This window comes from Lygodium microphyllum, chromosome 19, assembly GCF_053477565.2.
Source record: "Lygodium microphyllum isolate KBCC chromosome 19, Lygodium_microphyllum_v1.1.10, whole genome shotgun sequence".
In the NCBI taxonomy this organism is placed as follows: Eukaryota; Viridiplantae; Streptophyta; class Polypodiopsida; order Schizaeales; family Lygodiaceae; genus Lygodium; species Lygodium microphyllum.
This window is the reverse complement of record NC_141153.1, coordinates 119,000,308-119,017,400: the sequence shown is the minus strand read 5'-3', so window position 1 is coordinate 119,017,400 and position 17,093 is coordinate 119,000,308.

Here is a 17,093-nt window from a genome sequence, read left to right as displayed (position 1 = left end):
ATTGCCCCTCCCAAGAGGGTGTTTCCGTGCGGCTTGCGGTTTTGAACACCCGGTTCGATTTACCATTCGCAGAGGACCCTATTTCCCGCGTGCGGCTCACACATTACGCGGCCAATAATTTAAATGCGAGAGATACCCTTTGCACAGGGTTTGCACGGCGTGTGGGAAGTAATATTTACGGTACGATCACGCGGAAATATTACAAGTATGTTATGGGATAGAATCTACGTCTTAAGTCTCCTTTGATAGAAGGATTCCTAAGTATAAGCTAGTGTGAGGTATTTGTGTTATAAAGTGATATATGGATGGAGAGAGAGAGAGAGAGAGAGAGAGCTTAGGTGGGTGCCATGATAGTGAGAGGTTAGAGACCTTCCTTTAAACTTTGACTAAAAGAGTCATTTTTATTTATATACGACACATTAATTAAAATAATATACTCATAAAAAACTAAAACTTATGTGAGTTCAAGATGATGGAGATAGCCAGATACCATTGTAGGTAAAGATAAGATATTTCAAGGTATAGAAAGTGCAATTTTATGTTGTAGATGCTTTCCTTGTTGGGTTGGGGTTATGGGCCTTGAGGATCTATCTAACAACACTAGTTTTTAGAGAACCAAGCCATCTATGAGCATTATGATCCTTAGCTTCCTTTTTTCTTTTCGTGGATTGCTGGGTGTTAGAGACCTCTTAGAGAAGTCCATCCCGATGTTCAACATGACTTTGACTAGGCTTCTAACAATCTCTATGGAAATCATTGAAGTACCAGGTTGGACACTGTGTTGATGAGTATCCAAATTTAACATCAAACACTCCATCCAAAGATCATTGGGTAGTATGTAATATGATTTGTAGTTATTAGTCTCAATTCAATACACCACATTCTTATACTAGTGACATATAATACTAATTTTCTCCTCACTTGCCAAATAACCCATGCCTCTAAAGCCCCATGAAAATACATATCATTGTACTTATTATCTATTGTACAACGTCAGCAGTACACTCTATAACATTGAAGGAAGCCTCAACAATGACTTCTATGAGAAATGCATTGAAGAAATATACTAGTCATATGTGGTATGGACCAAAGGTGACCATCTTGATGCTATTACATCCCATCCATCGTAGACCCAGTACCAAACTCGGGGGGGAATGGGGGGGCACTCATGAATATATGTATATATAACGTGAGTTGAAAATAAGGGGTTTTTAAAATACTATTTTTATACATTTTTTACATATAGAAGGGTGTCATATAAAGGGGTTACTTATAGATTGAATAGAAAAGGGTTGTGTTTTATTCAAGAAAAAATTACAAATTAGGATATTTATAAATACGCCATGAACGCACGTTATATCGGGGATATATATATAGTGAACCCCCCGAGGTACCAAACATTCACAAAAAAATAAAAAATACGTCTCCATTGTACTCACATGGGAGCCCATTGACTAAACAAGGGCATCTGGCTTCTATTCAACAAGCCCTTTAACCTCTTGTTTCCTCATGTTTGAGAAACCCACCATGGAAGTATTTTCTTTCATCGTAGAGAATTTTGTGTTGCACTCCATATTCTAGTTGTGATCTCTAGGTCAATGGCTCAAATTTTATTAATGCATTACCTTGCTTGATAAGTTTGAAAGAGAGATGGAGCTTACATTCCCTAAGACTGAAGGCCATGAACTTTCATCACCATGAAGATTCCTTTGTAAAGAAAGATTGTGAAATTTTGAAGAAAGGGAGACATCAAGAAGAAAATATTCATCCCAATCCAAGTTGGAAGTCAACCATGATTTTCTCATAAGGTGTGGACTTGAGCATAGCATATGGGCATTTTGGGGTGACACTACTCATCACAATGGAGTGGCATTATTGCCACGATTGGTTATGGTCCACAAAGGTCCACATCCTTATGGTTGTTTGGAGGGCTACCAAGGGCTCTGTGGTCACTCATGGGTCACCATGATCATGCGAGTCCCACGGCGCGTACTAAGGGTCTCAAAGCAATACACCACATTCTTACACTAGTGACATGTAATACTAATTGTTTCCTTGCTTTTCAGATAACCCTTGCCTATATCCCCATTCATATATCCCTGAAAATACATGTCATTGTACTTCTTATTTGTTGTATAGTATGAGTCATTGACTCTACAACATTGGACAAAGCCTCAGCAATGACTTCTATGAGAAACACATTCAAGAAACATACTAGCCATATGTGGTTTGGACCAAATGTGATGACCATCAAAATGTTATTGCATCCCATCTATTCTAGACCTAGTACCAAACATTAGAAACAAAATATAAAATAGATCTCCATTGTACTCACATCGGAGCGGATTGACTAAGGGTCTTTGACTTGTGTCCAACAAGCCCTTCAATTTCTTGCTTCTTAGTGTTTGAGAAACACACCATGGAAGTATTTTCTTTCGATGAGGAGAATTTTTAGTTGCATTGCATATTGTAGTTGCCATCTCTAAGTCAATGGTCCACATTATATTGAAAGGTTCCTTGCTTGATTAGTCTAAAAGAGAGATGACACTTACATTGCCTAAAATTGAACGGATGAACTTTCATTGCCATGAACATTCCTTTGTGAAGAAATAATGTGATATTTCAAAGAAAGGGAGACATGAAGAAGAAAATATTCATCCCTATTCAAGTTGGAAGTCAACCTTGTTTTCTCATAAATTGTGGAGTGGATCACAATATATGGGCATTTTTGGGTTACCGCCACCCATTGCAACAACGGTTGAGTAGCACTACCACTACCACAATTGGCTAGGGATCACAAAGGTCCCTAGCCTTATTGTTATTTGGAGGGCTCACAAGGGGTCTATGGTCACTTGTAGGTCACTATGAACTTGTGATCCCTGTCGCCCCCACCAAGGGTCTTACCAAAAGAGGCTTACACTACAATATAGGGTTGTAGCACTATCCATCCCTCCCACTTCTCATTCATCCTCTTCTGGTCCTTCTCCTCTTGCCCGCTCCCCCCCTCCCCTCTCCCTTGTCTCCTAGTGCCCCCACGCCCCTACCCCTTTTACCTTCAAATCTATCCATCCTTCCCCCTTCTCTTTTGCCACTCAAAACCCTCTTCTCATTTCTTTATCCTTTTTCTTTTGAGAGGTGGAGAGCATAATGAAATAAGAGGTAGAGATGGTAAAATGAAGTTTATTTTCTTCGTTTCCTCTCTACCTTGCAACCTCCATGGATACAAGGAGTGCAAGGATAGGTTTCAGGGAGAAGTTGAGAACTATGAGAATCCTTCATTGAGGAAGCAATGTAGCTTCCTCTTAGGCTATGGAGTAAAGAGAAAAAGAGGAGATTAAGAGAGGAGTATGTAGACGTAGCCAACTTTGAGGAGCCTTTTTCTAAAATAAGACCGTGCTTAGGCCTTTCACTAATGCATCAGTGTACACATGGAATTCCTTCACCCAATCGGGAGGTTGTAGGATGGATACTTCAATCAGACACTGCTTTGGACTATTCAATTCTTCATCATAATCAATAGTCCATGTAAACTTTGTATCTTTCCTCAGAAGCTTATGTAGAGGGCTGCCTTTGTCACAAAGTGTGCAATGAATTGTTTGTAATAACCCGCATGGCCTAGCGCTCTTAGACATGCAATCTTCTCAATCAATACAACAGAAACGAGTCATAGATGCGCATGTTAGACGCGCAAAGTCGGGCGCGTCTATCATTGTGTCTATATGCGCATGTAAAAGAGTGTGTAAATAGACGCGAATTTTGCGTCTATATATCTGCGCAGATAAACACGAACATAGACGCGATTTCAGACGCATAATTATTAAACCACTTGAAATTGGACTTAATATAATTAAAAAACTAGATTTAATAATTATTTTTGCATTGCTCTCTAATGAATGGCAATTCCTCCAGTTGACAAGCTTGATATAATTAATTAGCGGAAAGCGACACAAACCTTATTATACAACTAGTAGCAAGCATTGCATGTATCTCATAATTTCTCTACTTGAAGAAGATAAAAAATACTTCCTTTTTATTATGGAAAATTGAATTTAGCTTTAAAATTGACTATTGATTCTTGAGTATGCACATGTGCGTATGATATTTTCCATAGAATTAAGAATACATATTGAATCATTAAGCGAATTAAGTATGTTAGAATGAATGATCCATCTCATGTTCCATGAGATGAGTCCTTGCTAAACTATGTACTTCTAGGTCTATGTTACCAAGAGGTAATGAAACAAATAAGTCTATCCCACTATCAGATGTATTGCTATATTGCTCAATAACTTCATCATCATCAACCACATTATTGTTCTCTTCTGTGTTTCCTTGAACATCCTCGTGAGGTTCATCTTGTACTATATAGGAAAATAATGCCCAAGTGATGGCTCAAAGCTTCTTTCCTATTTGTAGACTTGACTTTGCATTTTGTTGCATCTTAAAATTCAAAATACTCTTATCTCTTACGCCTTGACTACTTTGCACCACAACCCACTTTGCTGCCTTAAATCTTCATTTGCACTCACATTAAATGCATCTCGGATCTACCTAAGATTTTCCAAAATATGAGAAAGTGCACCTTTAAATCTACTACTTAGAGTACCTAAATTAATGCTAGGTGGATAGAATATGATCCTTTTTCTTGGATAGAATATGATTAGTAGAAAAGAGATGTCAATATCTAGATAGAGTATGAGGAATGGTCCCCTTTGAGCTATTTATAGGAACAATCGACCACTTTTTTTAATGGATGCCCTAAAACTTTATTGTGAATTGTAAACCCTAAAACTTAAGCCCTAGAATCTATACCTGAAAACTAAAAATCTAAACTTTGCATGTTGAATCCAGGAACCTAGATCACGACTATATCCTAAGCTCTAGAGACTAGATTCTCTACACCCAATACCCTAAGTTTTAGACCCTAGTTTCTAGACCCTAAATCCTAGATCCCACATTCTGTACTCTAAATATTAGATCCTAGTTCACCATAGCTTAATATTAATAAAATTTTTTACATCCTAATTCACCATATTTTATTTTAAAACAAAAGTATATAGAACATTATCTAAAGTTTAATAATCTTTCTATAAGATAGTATATCTTTCATTGGGGACTTATTGTTTGTACTATCATGTGGTTTTGTTTAAAGAATGCTCCAACCTCGATTCAATGTGATGTATGAGAAAACTTTGGTTGGTACTTAATACAATTCATCCACATCTTATTCGATGACATTACCATCTTTTACAAAATGTTCCTACATCTCTATCACTTCTAGCTCTATAATAAGGTGTAAGGAAGTCTCTACATCTTTTACAAAATGTTCCTACATCTCTATCACTTCTAGCTCTATAATAAGGTGTAAGGAAGTCTATTTGAGTATATATATAATGAAGAGTATGTTCACCATCAAGGGAGGGATGTTGTTGGGCCTTTTCTTAAGATATAAGTATTGTGGTCAATCCATGGAAGGTGAGCGTTTTTATTCAAGAAAAAATTCCTACCTCCCCTTCAATTGTTATTTGATTCCTTGGATAGGTTTGCCAGGATGGATAACAACTTTGATTCTCAGCCCATATGGCCATTCATCTATAAAAAAAAGCTCATGTCACAAAACTCGCCTTCAAGTGGGATGAATTGGTATACTAAGCATTGCAATGTATCAATTTAATATTGTCCAAGGCTCCTCTACTTATTCCTCTAGACTATCAAAAGGAGCTCCATCTCTTGTTCTAATGTAGAAAGATGTGAAGGGATGGTTCTAACCTCAGGGGGGTCACTCATGAATATATGTACATATAACGTGAGTTCAAAATAAGGGCTTTTCAAAACACCATTTTTTACATACAGAAGGGTCTCATATAAAGGGGTTACTTACAGATTCAATAGAAAAGGGTTGTGTTTTATTCAAGAAAAATTCACAGATAAGGATATTTACAAATAAGTCATGAACGCACATATATAGAGAATATGTGTATAGTGAACCCCCCGAGGTTCTAACCTACCTATTATGCTAATAGTCACTTGTCCATAGAAGTAAAGAAGAATAACTCCATGAGTCAAGGGGAATGCCTTGTCATGATTTAGTCTATGCAGAATTTTTGTCATTACTTGCTAGACTATAGTTTTTCATGTGGCTCATTCAGTGTACCTAGTGAAGTAGTAGAATTTCATAGACCATATTTCTTGATGGATTCTTTTCCTATAGGATTTTGAGTTTTTGTTTGTACATAAGCCAAGGGTTTAGTTATATGCCAATAGATTTTGTTTCTCATTTCGATTCCGAAGAAGTTCTAGGCAACATGAATGATGATTCTCAACTATTCATGATGGTAGTTGCTAGTGATTTTGATGCTATTCTACAAAATTCTCCTAGGATGTGAGATGATAAAATGTGAACCTTTATAGGTGGCCAAGCAGTTCTTATGTTCAATACTTTGATGGGAAGCTTCCATGCAAGCAAAATTTTTGATGGAATGGTCTTTTGTGGGTATTCCATAGTTTCAAATCTAATTGCCTAATAGATCTCCATGGCAATCTTCCCCCCCACACAATCAATGGCTTCTAGTTATGATATTACTAGGCAAAGGATCTGGTGTGTCCATTTTCTACTTCATATGAGTCCAACAAGTCTTTTGATTCTCCTCATCATCTTTATGGAGTTGGAACTTCTAACTCTTGGGTTCCTATGTTGGCTAATAGTAAGATCTAGGTGGCTCTACTTTTGGCAATTTTAGCCTATTAGCACCACTTAAATATACTCAGTCACTATTCTATGCAAGTGATTGATTTGGTGATAGTACAATGTTTTGAGATGCTGATAAAAGATATGAGCTAGCATGGGGTTATCAACATGGCAAGTATAGATTGATGGAAATTTCCTATGCCTCCATTATTGCAATCACACCATGCAAAAGCAACTTCTTTCTTTACCATTTTCACTTTCACTACAAGGGAATGGGGAAATAGCGACGCCGATTAGCGACGGCGGATATCGGCATCGCTATAGGCGTGGCTATTGGCGTCGCTATAGGCCAATTGCGACGCCGCAGGGAAAAAAAGCGCGGCCGAAACCAGAGCGCCGTTTTCATTTTCTTTTCTTCGCCTTTTGAGAGCGAGAGCGAGGGAGAGAGCCAAGGCTTTGTGAGAGAAGAGGAGGAAGAGAAGAGGAGGCTTTGTTCGCGAAGGAGAGGAGGAGCCCTCGTTGCAAAGAGAAGCCGCCCACGCTCGCCATATCTCATTGGTGAGTCTCCCTCTCTCTTTCTTTTACTTTTTGAAGGTTTTAATCGTTTATTTTTATTTGTTTAGGAGAGGAAAAGAAAGAGAAGGAGAGGGAGAGGGAGAGAAAGAGAGTGAGAGTGCATTCTCTCTCTCTCTCTCCCTTTTGCTTGTTTAATGTTTAAATTACTTTCTTCTTTGCTTGTTTAGGAGAGGAAACGAGAGAGTAAGAGAGAAAGAGAGGGAGAGGGAGAGGGAGAGGGAAAGAAAGAGAAAGAAAGAGAAAGAGAAATAGAGGGAGAGGGAGAGGGAGGGGGAGGAAATAGGAGAGGGAGAGAAAGAGAAAGAGAGGGAGAAGGAGGGAGAGTGCATTCTCTCTCTCCCTCCCTCTCCCTTTTGCTTGTTTAATGTTTGAATCACTTTATTTTTTGCTTGTTTAGGAAAGGAAATGAGAGAGAAAGAGAGTGAGAGGGAGAGGAAGGGGAAGGAAATGAGAGAGGGATAGAAAGAGAAAGAGAGGGAGAGTGCATTGTATCTCTCCCTCTCCCTTTTGCTTGGAGGATGTTTAAATCACTTTATTTTTTGCTTGTTTAGGAAATGAGAGAGAAAGAGAGATAGAGAGGGAGAGGGAGAAAAAGAGAAAGAGAGGGAGAGGGAGAGGGAGAGGGAGAGGGAGAGGGAGGGGGAGGGGAAGGAAATGAGAGAGGGAGAGAAAGAGGGAGGGGGAGGGAGAGGGAGCGAGGGAGAGGGAGAGGGAGAAAGAGGGAGAGGGAGGAGGAGGGAGGAAATGAGAGAGGGAGAGAAAGAGAACGAGAGGGTGAGAGAAAGAGAGGAAGAGAGGGAGAGGGAGAGAAAGAGAGGGAGAGGGTGAGAGAAAGAGAGGAAGAGAGGGAGAGGGAGAGAAAGAGAGGGAGAGGGAAGGGAAAGAAATTTAAGATATATACGTATTGATAATGGTATGCAATGTGCTTTGTATACGGCCACGTACTTCATCAAAATTAACCCAAAATTATTGTTATAGAAGAAGAAACCCTTAAATTGAGTATAGGATAATTTCTCTAAGGTCTTATGACTATGAGTAAAATTGGTTGAAATAAATTTTATTACTATAGTTATAAAATTTCATAGATGGCGTGCATTAATTTTAAAATGGATCACTTATACTCAAAGCCGAGATACAACAAAAAATTATCTACCAGGACAAGTAAATCGTTGAGCATGATACAAGGCCGAGATATAACATCGGAAAATCTCTCGACTACTAGATACAATGCAAGGTTTATGGTCAACTTGCAACTTGACGTACATCTCCATAAAGCTATCCATTTAAGCCTCATTTGCTGTAATGTAGATAAGATGGCAAACGAAGAAGGTCCTATTGTTCAAGACCGCGAGTCGTATCTTAATCAGCGTGTCCCATGTCCTTGCTCTCAATGCAAGTTGACAATTAGACAAAAATGCCGATTGTCTATAGAACACGTACGACGATTTGGCGAGTTTCAATCTGAGATCATTGATCAGGCGATTGCAGATTTTCAGCAAACGGTAATTTGAAGTTAGCATTTTTCATGCATTGTACTCTCAAGCTAATTGAAAACCATACACAATAAGATTGGGTCTTGTTGGCAAATTTTGTATCCAGGGGGGTGATGTCTCGACCCAAGGGGGAGTGCACCCTTTGCGGCCAATTAGAAGAGTTCGTGGACGTGCGATGGATGGATGGATGGCAGGAGCCAATCGACCACTCGCAAGGCCCATCTATATCGTCAATGCCAGAGGAGACAGACAACCTTCCCGACTTGCCTACAATCTTGGAGCCTGAGATGGAGGCAATGATCGATGCATTGATTCCCATGGATGTTGAGACATCTGACCCGCTTAGAGAGGAAGCATCCATACCATTATATGATGGGTGCTTAGTATCTCGGTTGAAGACATTGCTTGCACTCTTAAGTGTGCAAGCAAAATACGGTTGGAGCGATACCAGTGTGACTGAGTTATTCAGGTACCTTGCACACAGACTTCATTGTTTTTTTAAAAAACAGTATTATTGCAAACATGGTTGGATTTTTCAAGGTGTTTTATGATTTTTTCAGGTTATTGAAATATCATATATTGCCACCTGCAAACACCATGCCTGAGTCTCGTGATGATGCACGACATGTTTTACGGAAGCTTGGCATGGACTACAATAACATCCATGCATGTATCAACGATTGCATATTGTTTCGAGATGAATACGAGACTATGGAGACATGTCCAAAGTATGGTGCTCACAGGTATCGACAGGACTTGCAAGGGTAGACCATCCCTCAAAAAGTCCTCAGACACTTTTCGCTCATCTCCCGCATGAACCAGTATTAGCAGATTCGCACGCATGGAGCCACATTGACTCTACCTTCCCAGGCTTTGCGCGAGAGCCAAGGAATCTTCGGCTCGGTCTCGCCATGGATGGTGTGAACCCATTCGGTCTGCGCTCGACTTCTTACAGTGTGTGGCCTACAGTGCTTGTCAACTACAACATTCCTCCATGGCTTTCTACGAAGAAAGGACATCTTATCCTTAGCTTGCTCGTCCCGGGCCGCTACAAAGTAAAAAATATGGACGTGTATCTTCGTCCATTAGTCGATGAGCTTAAGATTTTGTGGGAGGAGGGGGTCACGGTGCAAGATATGAGCAGGCGCGATGGTCGGCGGTCAGCCAACATTCGAGCCATTCTCATGTGGACGATGCATGACTTTCCAGGATTGGGAGAGTACTCAGGTGAGCAGACCTTTGTTCACACCGGTAATATCTATATTTTATTTCATTCAATCAAGTATTCACTAGGTCGTGGATCGCCTTGCAGGTCTCGTTACCTCAGGTTATCATGCATGTCCATTGTGTGGGCCACAGTTAGACTCCCGAAGGTCACGAACCATGAAGAAGATGGTATATCAAGGACACGCCGCTTTCTTGCCGGAGGATCATGAACTCAGGAAAGGTTTTCTTGGACGACCTCCAGCACGTATGAATGCTGCAAGCTGGTACGAGCTGAAAATGGTAAACCCGGAATCACATCCAAATGGAATGCGACGGTTCTCAGTTTTCTACGAGTTGCCATATTGGACCCACTTACAGGTCAACCACTTGTTGGATCCCATGCATATTTTCAAAAATGTGGGCAGCTTGCTATGGGACCACATCACAGGAAAGAGAGACACTATAGGGTCACGAATGGATTTAAAGGAGGTAGGTAAGATGGAGGCGCTTTGGCCGCAGTCGAGTGCTGAAGGGGGAGTGCAGCTTCCTCGCGCTCCCTGGGTTTTGTCTACCAAAGAAGAGCGCATTGTGAAGCAAGTAATCAAGTCTATCCGCACTCCGACGGGTATGATGCATTCTCTCAGGTCCGCATTTTCTAAAGATAACCAAATGTCTGGGCTAAAATCCCATGATTGGCATAAGATATGTCAGGTTTGTGAACAGAATGGATTTTAATTAGCGTGGACATTTTGAAATTTGAAAAGTGACCATTATTCTTAATGCTTTCTCATTTGTGGCAGTTTGTCCTACCGATCGCGATCGCGGGATGCCTAACTCCAGAAATTCGCGGGGCCATTTACAAGCTGTCGACTTTGGTGCAATGGATCTCACAGAAAGAGATTAAGACGTCCTCTATTGAATCCGCAAGGCGGGGAGCAGTTGAGACGGTCTGTCTCTTTGAGAAATACCTGCCCACTAGCATGCTCACGATACAAGTTCACCTTCTTGTGCATCTTGTGGACGAAGTGGAGATTGCTGGACCTGTCCATACGTGATGGATGTTCTTCCTGGAGGGCTTCATGAAAACCCTGAAAGGCTTTGTGCGACAAGGAGCTCGTCCGGAAGATAGTATGGCGGAAGGTTGGTTGGTGTCAGAGGCGTTGGTGCATATCTCACAATGGCTACCAACTGTGGAACCAGACAATGAAATGCTATGGATGCTCAAGGACGATAACAGGCTGACTAGAGATGTGGTGGTTGGAAATGGGGTAGAAAAAAGAATGGATGCCTCAATGGAAGAGAAGGTGAATCGCTTTTGTATGTTGCACCATGCCTCCATGGAGACGTGGCTCGCCAAGTACCAGATTGCAAGGCAAGATCGAGAGGAAGCGCGAGCTGAATTCCGACGCAGTATGCGTCACCGATCAATTCGATATCCCGAAGGCATGGAGGAGATGCCGCGGTTTATGTCAATACGATGGTTGCATGGAGCCTTGATCGCAGCATCCAGCGAAGGGACAGAGGTCTCAATGGAGGAGTGGGAGTTCTCGAGGGGATGTAGTCCAAAGGTAATGAGGGGTTTAGAATGTGTCGTATCTGAATTTGTTTGCTACATCTAATTTGAGTGTTTCAATGTGCAGTACAAAATATATAGTACAGCGTGGTCACGCGGACGGCATTTTCGGGTGGAGCGTATTGACAAAATGCGTTCCACAATGGATTGTGGTGTCATGGCAAGGTTTGAGCAAGAGAGCCGGCGACGAGCAACGGATCCGAACACGGTTGTGGATGAGATGGAGTATTTTGGGAATTTGCAAAGTATTATTACGGTGGATTACCGTAGCTTCTTCATGATAATATTCGATGTGCAGTGGTTCAAAGTGGTACTTGGAGGAGCTGGCGCAACAGTTCGACGAGGTCCATCTGGATTTCTCGAAATAGATTCCGAAAAAAAATGGATGGATTTGTGCCACACCTTTGTGTTGCCGGCACATTGTGAACAGGTACAACTAGTCATTTGCTTGCTAATTGTAATACGACATGGTTTATGTCACAATGGTTTGAAGACGGTTTGTAAGTGTTTGTGAACAGGTAATCTTCTATCCAAATCCCCGACAACCTCGATGGTGGTATGTTATACCTTCAACTCCTCGAGGTGCAAGAGTATAAAATCAAAGCGATGTTCCAGGCATAGACGAAGAAAATATGCAAATAGAGGGATCGAACTTACAAGGGGTGGAGGCCACCGCAAGCTTGGAGCCCGCATCGGCTAACAATGATGGAAATACAGAAGTCGTAGAATTTTTTGAGAACGAGGCAGACTCGTTCTTTTGTGGTGACATGTCTATCGACCTTCCAGTGTATGCAGAGTTGTGTCAGGAGATTAATATGGGACCATAGAATACTTCATTCTTGGATAATTGTATTACTCAATTCGTTGTTTAGATCTTCCATAAAGGTAGATAAGATATGCATTTTAAGAGGGATTTTTCAAAAATGATTTATATTAATGTGCTTTGTATAGTTTAAATTGATTATTCTAACATTATTTTTTACCTGTGCAGGTATCAACATTTTCAGGATGAGTCGAGGGATGAGCGATGAGGAGTTTCAGGAGATGATGGCACGTATGTCTCCAGATCAGCTCGCGAGATTCAGAGAGATAGCAGATCAGGAGCTGTCTCGTTCTTCGTCAGGGCGCTCTGCTAGATCAGCTTCAGTGCGATCAGATGCTTCAGCTTCGAGCAGACGATCTCGACGCTCGTGACTTGGGCCAGAGGGAGGGACTGCGACTGCAGGAGGATCAGGGGGGTGCTGCTGTGGAGACACGGACGCGGTGTCTCCGTCTCGTCGTTCAGCTGGAGCTCGGTCACCTCCAGGATTTGTCACACCTGTGGGGACGTCCACTCCAGTTACTCCGGCTTTTGCGCAGCCGTCGACAGATGTCACGCCTTTTGGTGGCACTCCTTTCGGTGGCACCCCCTCTGGTGGCACTCCTTTTGGTGGCACCCCCTCTGGTGGCACCCCTTTGAGTGGCACTCCGGGAGAGGGTACCCCTGTCGGTACACCGGATGTTCAGGGGTCTCCTGGATATGCCCAGGAGCGTGGACGGAGATGGGAGAGGGCCCATACGAGGCACACTCCTAGGGATTATGGATACCTAGTGGATGGCAGGTCAGGAGCCACCATCATGAATGATGAGGGGAGGAGGGTGATGGCTCGCATGAGGGAGTTGTGCCAACAAGTTTTTCTGCACAACGTCCTGGATCATTGGAGGAACATACCGGAGGGGAGCAAGGAGTACATAGTAGCATCCTTGCACGAGGAGTTCCCGGTGCCAGCCGCAGTGGATAGATTCTCTACGGGCTGGATGATGGATTGCATGCGTGCATATATGTCACATAGACGATCCGACACACGCAAGGCAATCAAGAGTGGGGCTCCAAAGCCCGAGTGGTTAGATGCAGATGACTGGCGCCGACTGAGGAAGGAGGCTACAAATTCGCCAGGACGTTGGAGTCAGCAGCGGGAGGCGGCGAGGGCACGAATCGAGGCCATCATCTTGGGAGTGGCGGCCACAAGACATATTTGGAGGACTTTGTAAGTTTCTCTTTTGTTTTGCTTATTTGTTTTTTTGAGATATTATTTGTACTGACAATCATGTTTCTAACAGTTAGCATTTTGTTTTCTTTGCAGCACTCCATTACAAATCGCGATCTGCAAGGCCTTGAGACTCGATATGCAGAGAGCCACGGTCTCAGATCATTGATCGACCGATTGTACAGACGCGGCGGCCCAGTAAGTCACTCATCTTTCATGTCCGTAGTTACCATGAGATATTTCAATGCATTATTGTATGGTGGATTGATATGTTGTTTCTTTTTCTGCAGAATCCGTTTGATGCTCCTTTACAGCGGGAAGAGCTTTCGGGGGACGACGATTTGTAGCTCGCCCTTGGATCCTTAGCGCTCACATACCTTTAGTTTTTAGTCGCCCGATCTATGTAGACATTTTCTATGTATTAGTGATATTGTTTTATGATTGTACCAATCGCATTTTATGCGATATCATGTATTTATTTCATCTATCAGTTTTATGATTTCAGTATACATTCTTTTTGTTTGCAAACGCTTTGTATGCAGCAGTGCAGAAACTATTTTGTATGGCTCTCATACAGCACACAGTGCTATATGTGGCAGGGCAGCTTGCTGCCCTGCCACAAATTTTTTTTTTTCTCTGTTACCGTCTCTATTTGCATCGCAATTTTACTACATGCGTCGCTATTGTCGTCGCTATTAGCGTCGCAAATTTGTAACCATCGCTATATGCGTCGTTATTTGTGTCGCTATATGCGTCGCATTTGCGACCTAAATAGCGATGCATATACCGAGGCATATAGCGACGATTCTATGGCGTCGTCAATAACGACCCTTTTTGCGACGACGGGGGAAAATTTTGTTGTTTGTATTTTCGTCGCTTTAAACGTCGCTATAAGGTCTATATCTTGTAGTGTTTCACAAAGAAATTTTGTGATCATGTCTCCTCATTGTCTTCTTGCCCACATTGTCATCTTTTTACCATCACTTCTTTTTCTCTATAATAATGGTGATGAACCGGGTGCTCTTTGAACATGTGGTGCATGTACTCCCTAAATAATTGAAAGATGTATAGACTAGGTGAAGGCTTTGTCATTGGAGCCTTTTAACTTGTTACTATAGGAGACAACCCCCATTCACCCTGAAGCCAAGGCCATTGCCACACAACTATGCTAGGGGTCTATGGTGCAAGTTGGTCACATGCACTACAAGTTCATAGTGCAACTTACACAAGAACACCTGCTTCTACCTGCCTCTAGTGAGCCTTAGGCAACATCCCACATATCCATTAAAAGTATGTTGTGCTAAATTTTTTCATGGAGGCCATATACCTACAATCCAAGTCTTTTAAAATTTCTACTTGGGTCGCCTCCATGTTCTTCCTTGTGGATATGTGTTGATTGAATTGGATTGCAACATTGATGGAGCATATGCTTCATGAGTCTTGATAAGTGGATACATGTAGCACAAATGTGAAGACCATATGTCACCAATATCATATATTTCTATTTCCTCCTCCTAGTGTGTTGAAGAGCCATAGTGTGGATTGGGTGTTGTGCTACTAGAGGTAGAGGATCCAAAATCTAGCGAGCTGTTGGCAAGGCTCCAACATCATCTAGGATAGATTTCATTGTTAAGAATCAAGCTCTATGGACTCCTCTCTATAGATGTAGTTCAGTTGTATATGTGTGGTATAATAAGGTGAGTTGGTAACTCAAGTATGGTTAGCTATGATGGTCAATTAGACCGATCTCTCTTTTCACTATTGTAGACTTGTTTAGTGTGTAGACGAGAAAAATGGGAGAATGAAGACACATAGAGAGAACCTTTCTCTTAGATCTTTCTCCATCTCTTTGCCTCCATGTCTCGTGACTCTCAATGCATTATCAGAGTAGGTGTCTAGAGGAGCTTGTGTACTTTTTTATGTGATTTGTTGATTGTGAGAAAGATCCATGTAGAAGGCCAGAAGCTATAAACTTGATGTTGCTGCTCATAGCATGTGTTGAGGCATTTAAGGGGGATTGTTCGGCTTACAGTGGAGATATGCAGCAATGCGAGTTTTGTGACCAGCAATTAGGATAGGTATTTAGTGTGAAACTATAGGAGTGCTCGTATTTTCAGCCTAACAATGTGGTTGGCATCAAAGGCATGGAAGATACCTTCATACTATTGCCTATCTTCAAGAGTATTTCTAGCACTATTGAGTGCTAAATACAGTTGTAATAATCAACAAAATAGCACTAGTTATGGCTAGCAAACTCATAGTTTGATTCAATGTGAACAATAGGAAAATGCATATGCTTTCTTAGGCAATGAAGACAAGTACAACAACCCACTTCTAATGAGTAGCTCATCATGATACCAAGGATTTTTTTGGCTTTGACTTTGACAATATCTTGACTCTAGGTTGGATTTGGAAGTCTACAAGAGCTATGAACAATAGACTATGTGTTGTGGTCAATTTGAAATACCTTATACTCCCATGTTCGGAGCTTACTGAAGCCTCTAATGATGCTTATTCATGCCTCAATAATGCTTCATTAGTGTGGGATAGTCCGTGGGCTAACATAGTTGTGCTTGCTTATTTTTTAAGTAATCTATTGTTGGTATAAAAGGGCCAAGAATGGTTAGTGTTTGTTGGAAGGTTTGTCCTCATGTCTATACAAACATTTATTGATGCCTACATGAATACATTATTGCTTCAAGATGTTGTGGCAAAGGTTATCAGATGGTTTTACATGTTATTGAGCTAAAATACCTTGTTTTTGTAGAGACATTATTGTAGTTAACTTTAGGACTATGTAAATTCGATAGGACTATGTAAATTGGTTGGGTCTGTGGTGACTAAGATTGAGCTATTGACATATGTTACATGATTGAATTGAGTTGGACTAAGTTGGATGTAGAGTAGCTATGTAATATACATGTATTCTTTGAATGATATGTGAGCATTTTATTGGTGAAAACAAATCATGGTGTGCAAGAGCTCAAGCATTTATAGCACAACGAACTTGGATATTGTAGTGAAAATTGTTGGGTGTAAATATGGAAAATACAAGATGGTTAGGCAACATCACTTAGATTATCGTGGATAATAAAAACTATGCAATATGGAAATTTCACATTGAGAGCTTCTTGGTTGGGAAAGACTTTTCGATAAGTCAAATGATGTAGGGTACATTAATTTAGGTGTTTCCAATCACATGACTTTGCATGGAGAATGATTCATGGAGATGGTTCCAGATAGGCATGGTTATGTCATTGCAGGTGATGATGACCATACTTCTTTTGGAATCTATTTAAAATACCACCATCCAAATTAATATTAGGAAATATGCTTATCAAATATATAGCAAATGCCATAGCCTTAGCTCAAAATCCTTAAATAAGACCAATATTAGACAATATATGAAATATTCTTTCATTTATTGTTGTATTTATATGCTTTGCTATAGCATTTTGTGCAAAATTACCAACTAGTATGTCTTTCCTTTTTTATCCTACGTACTTCAAAAAAATTTCTCAACTCATAAA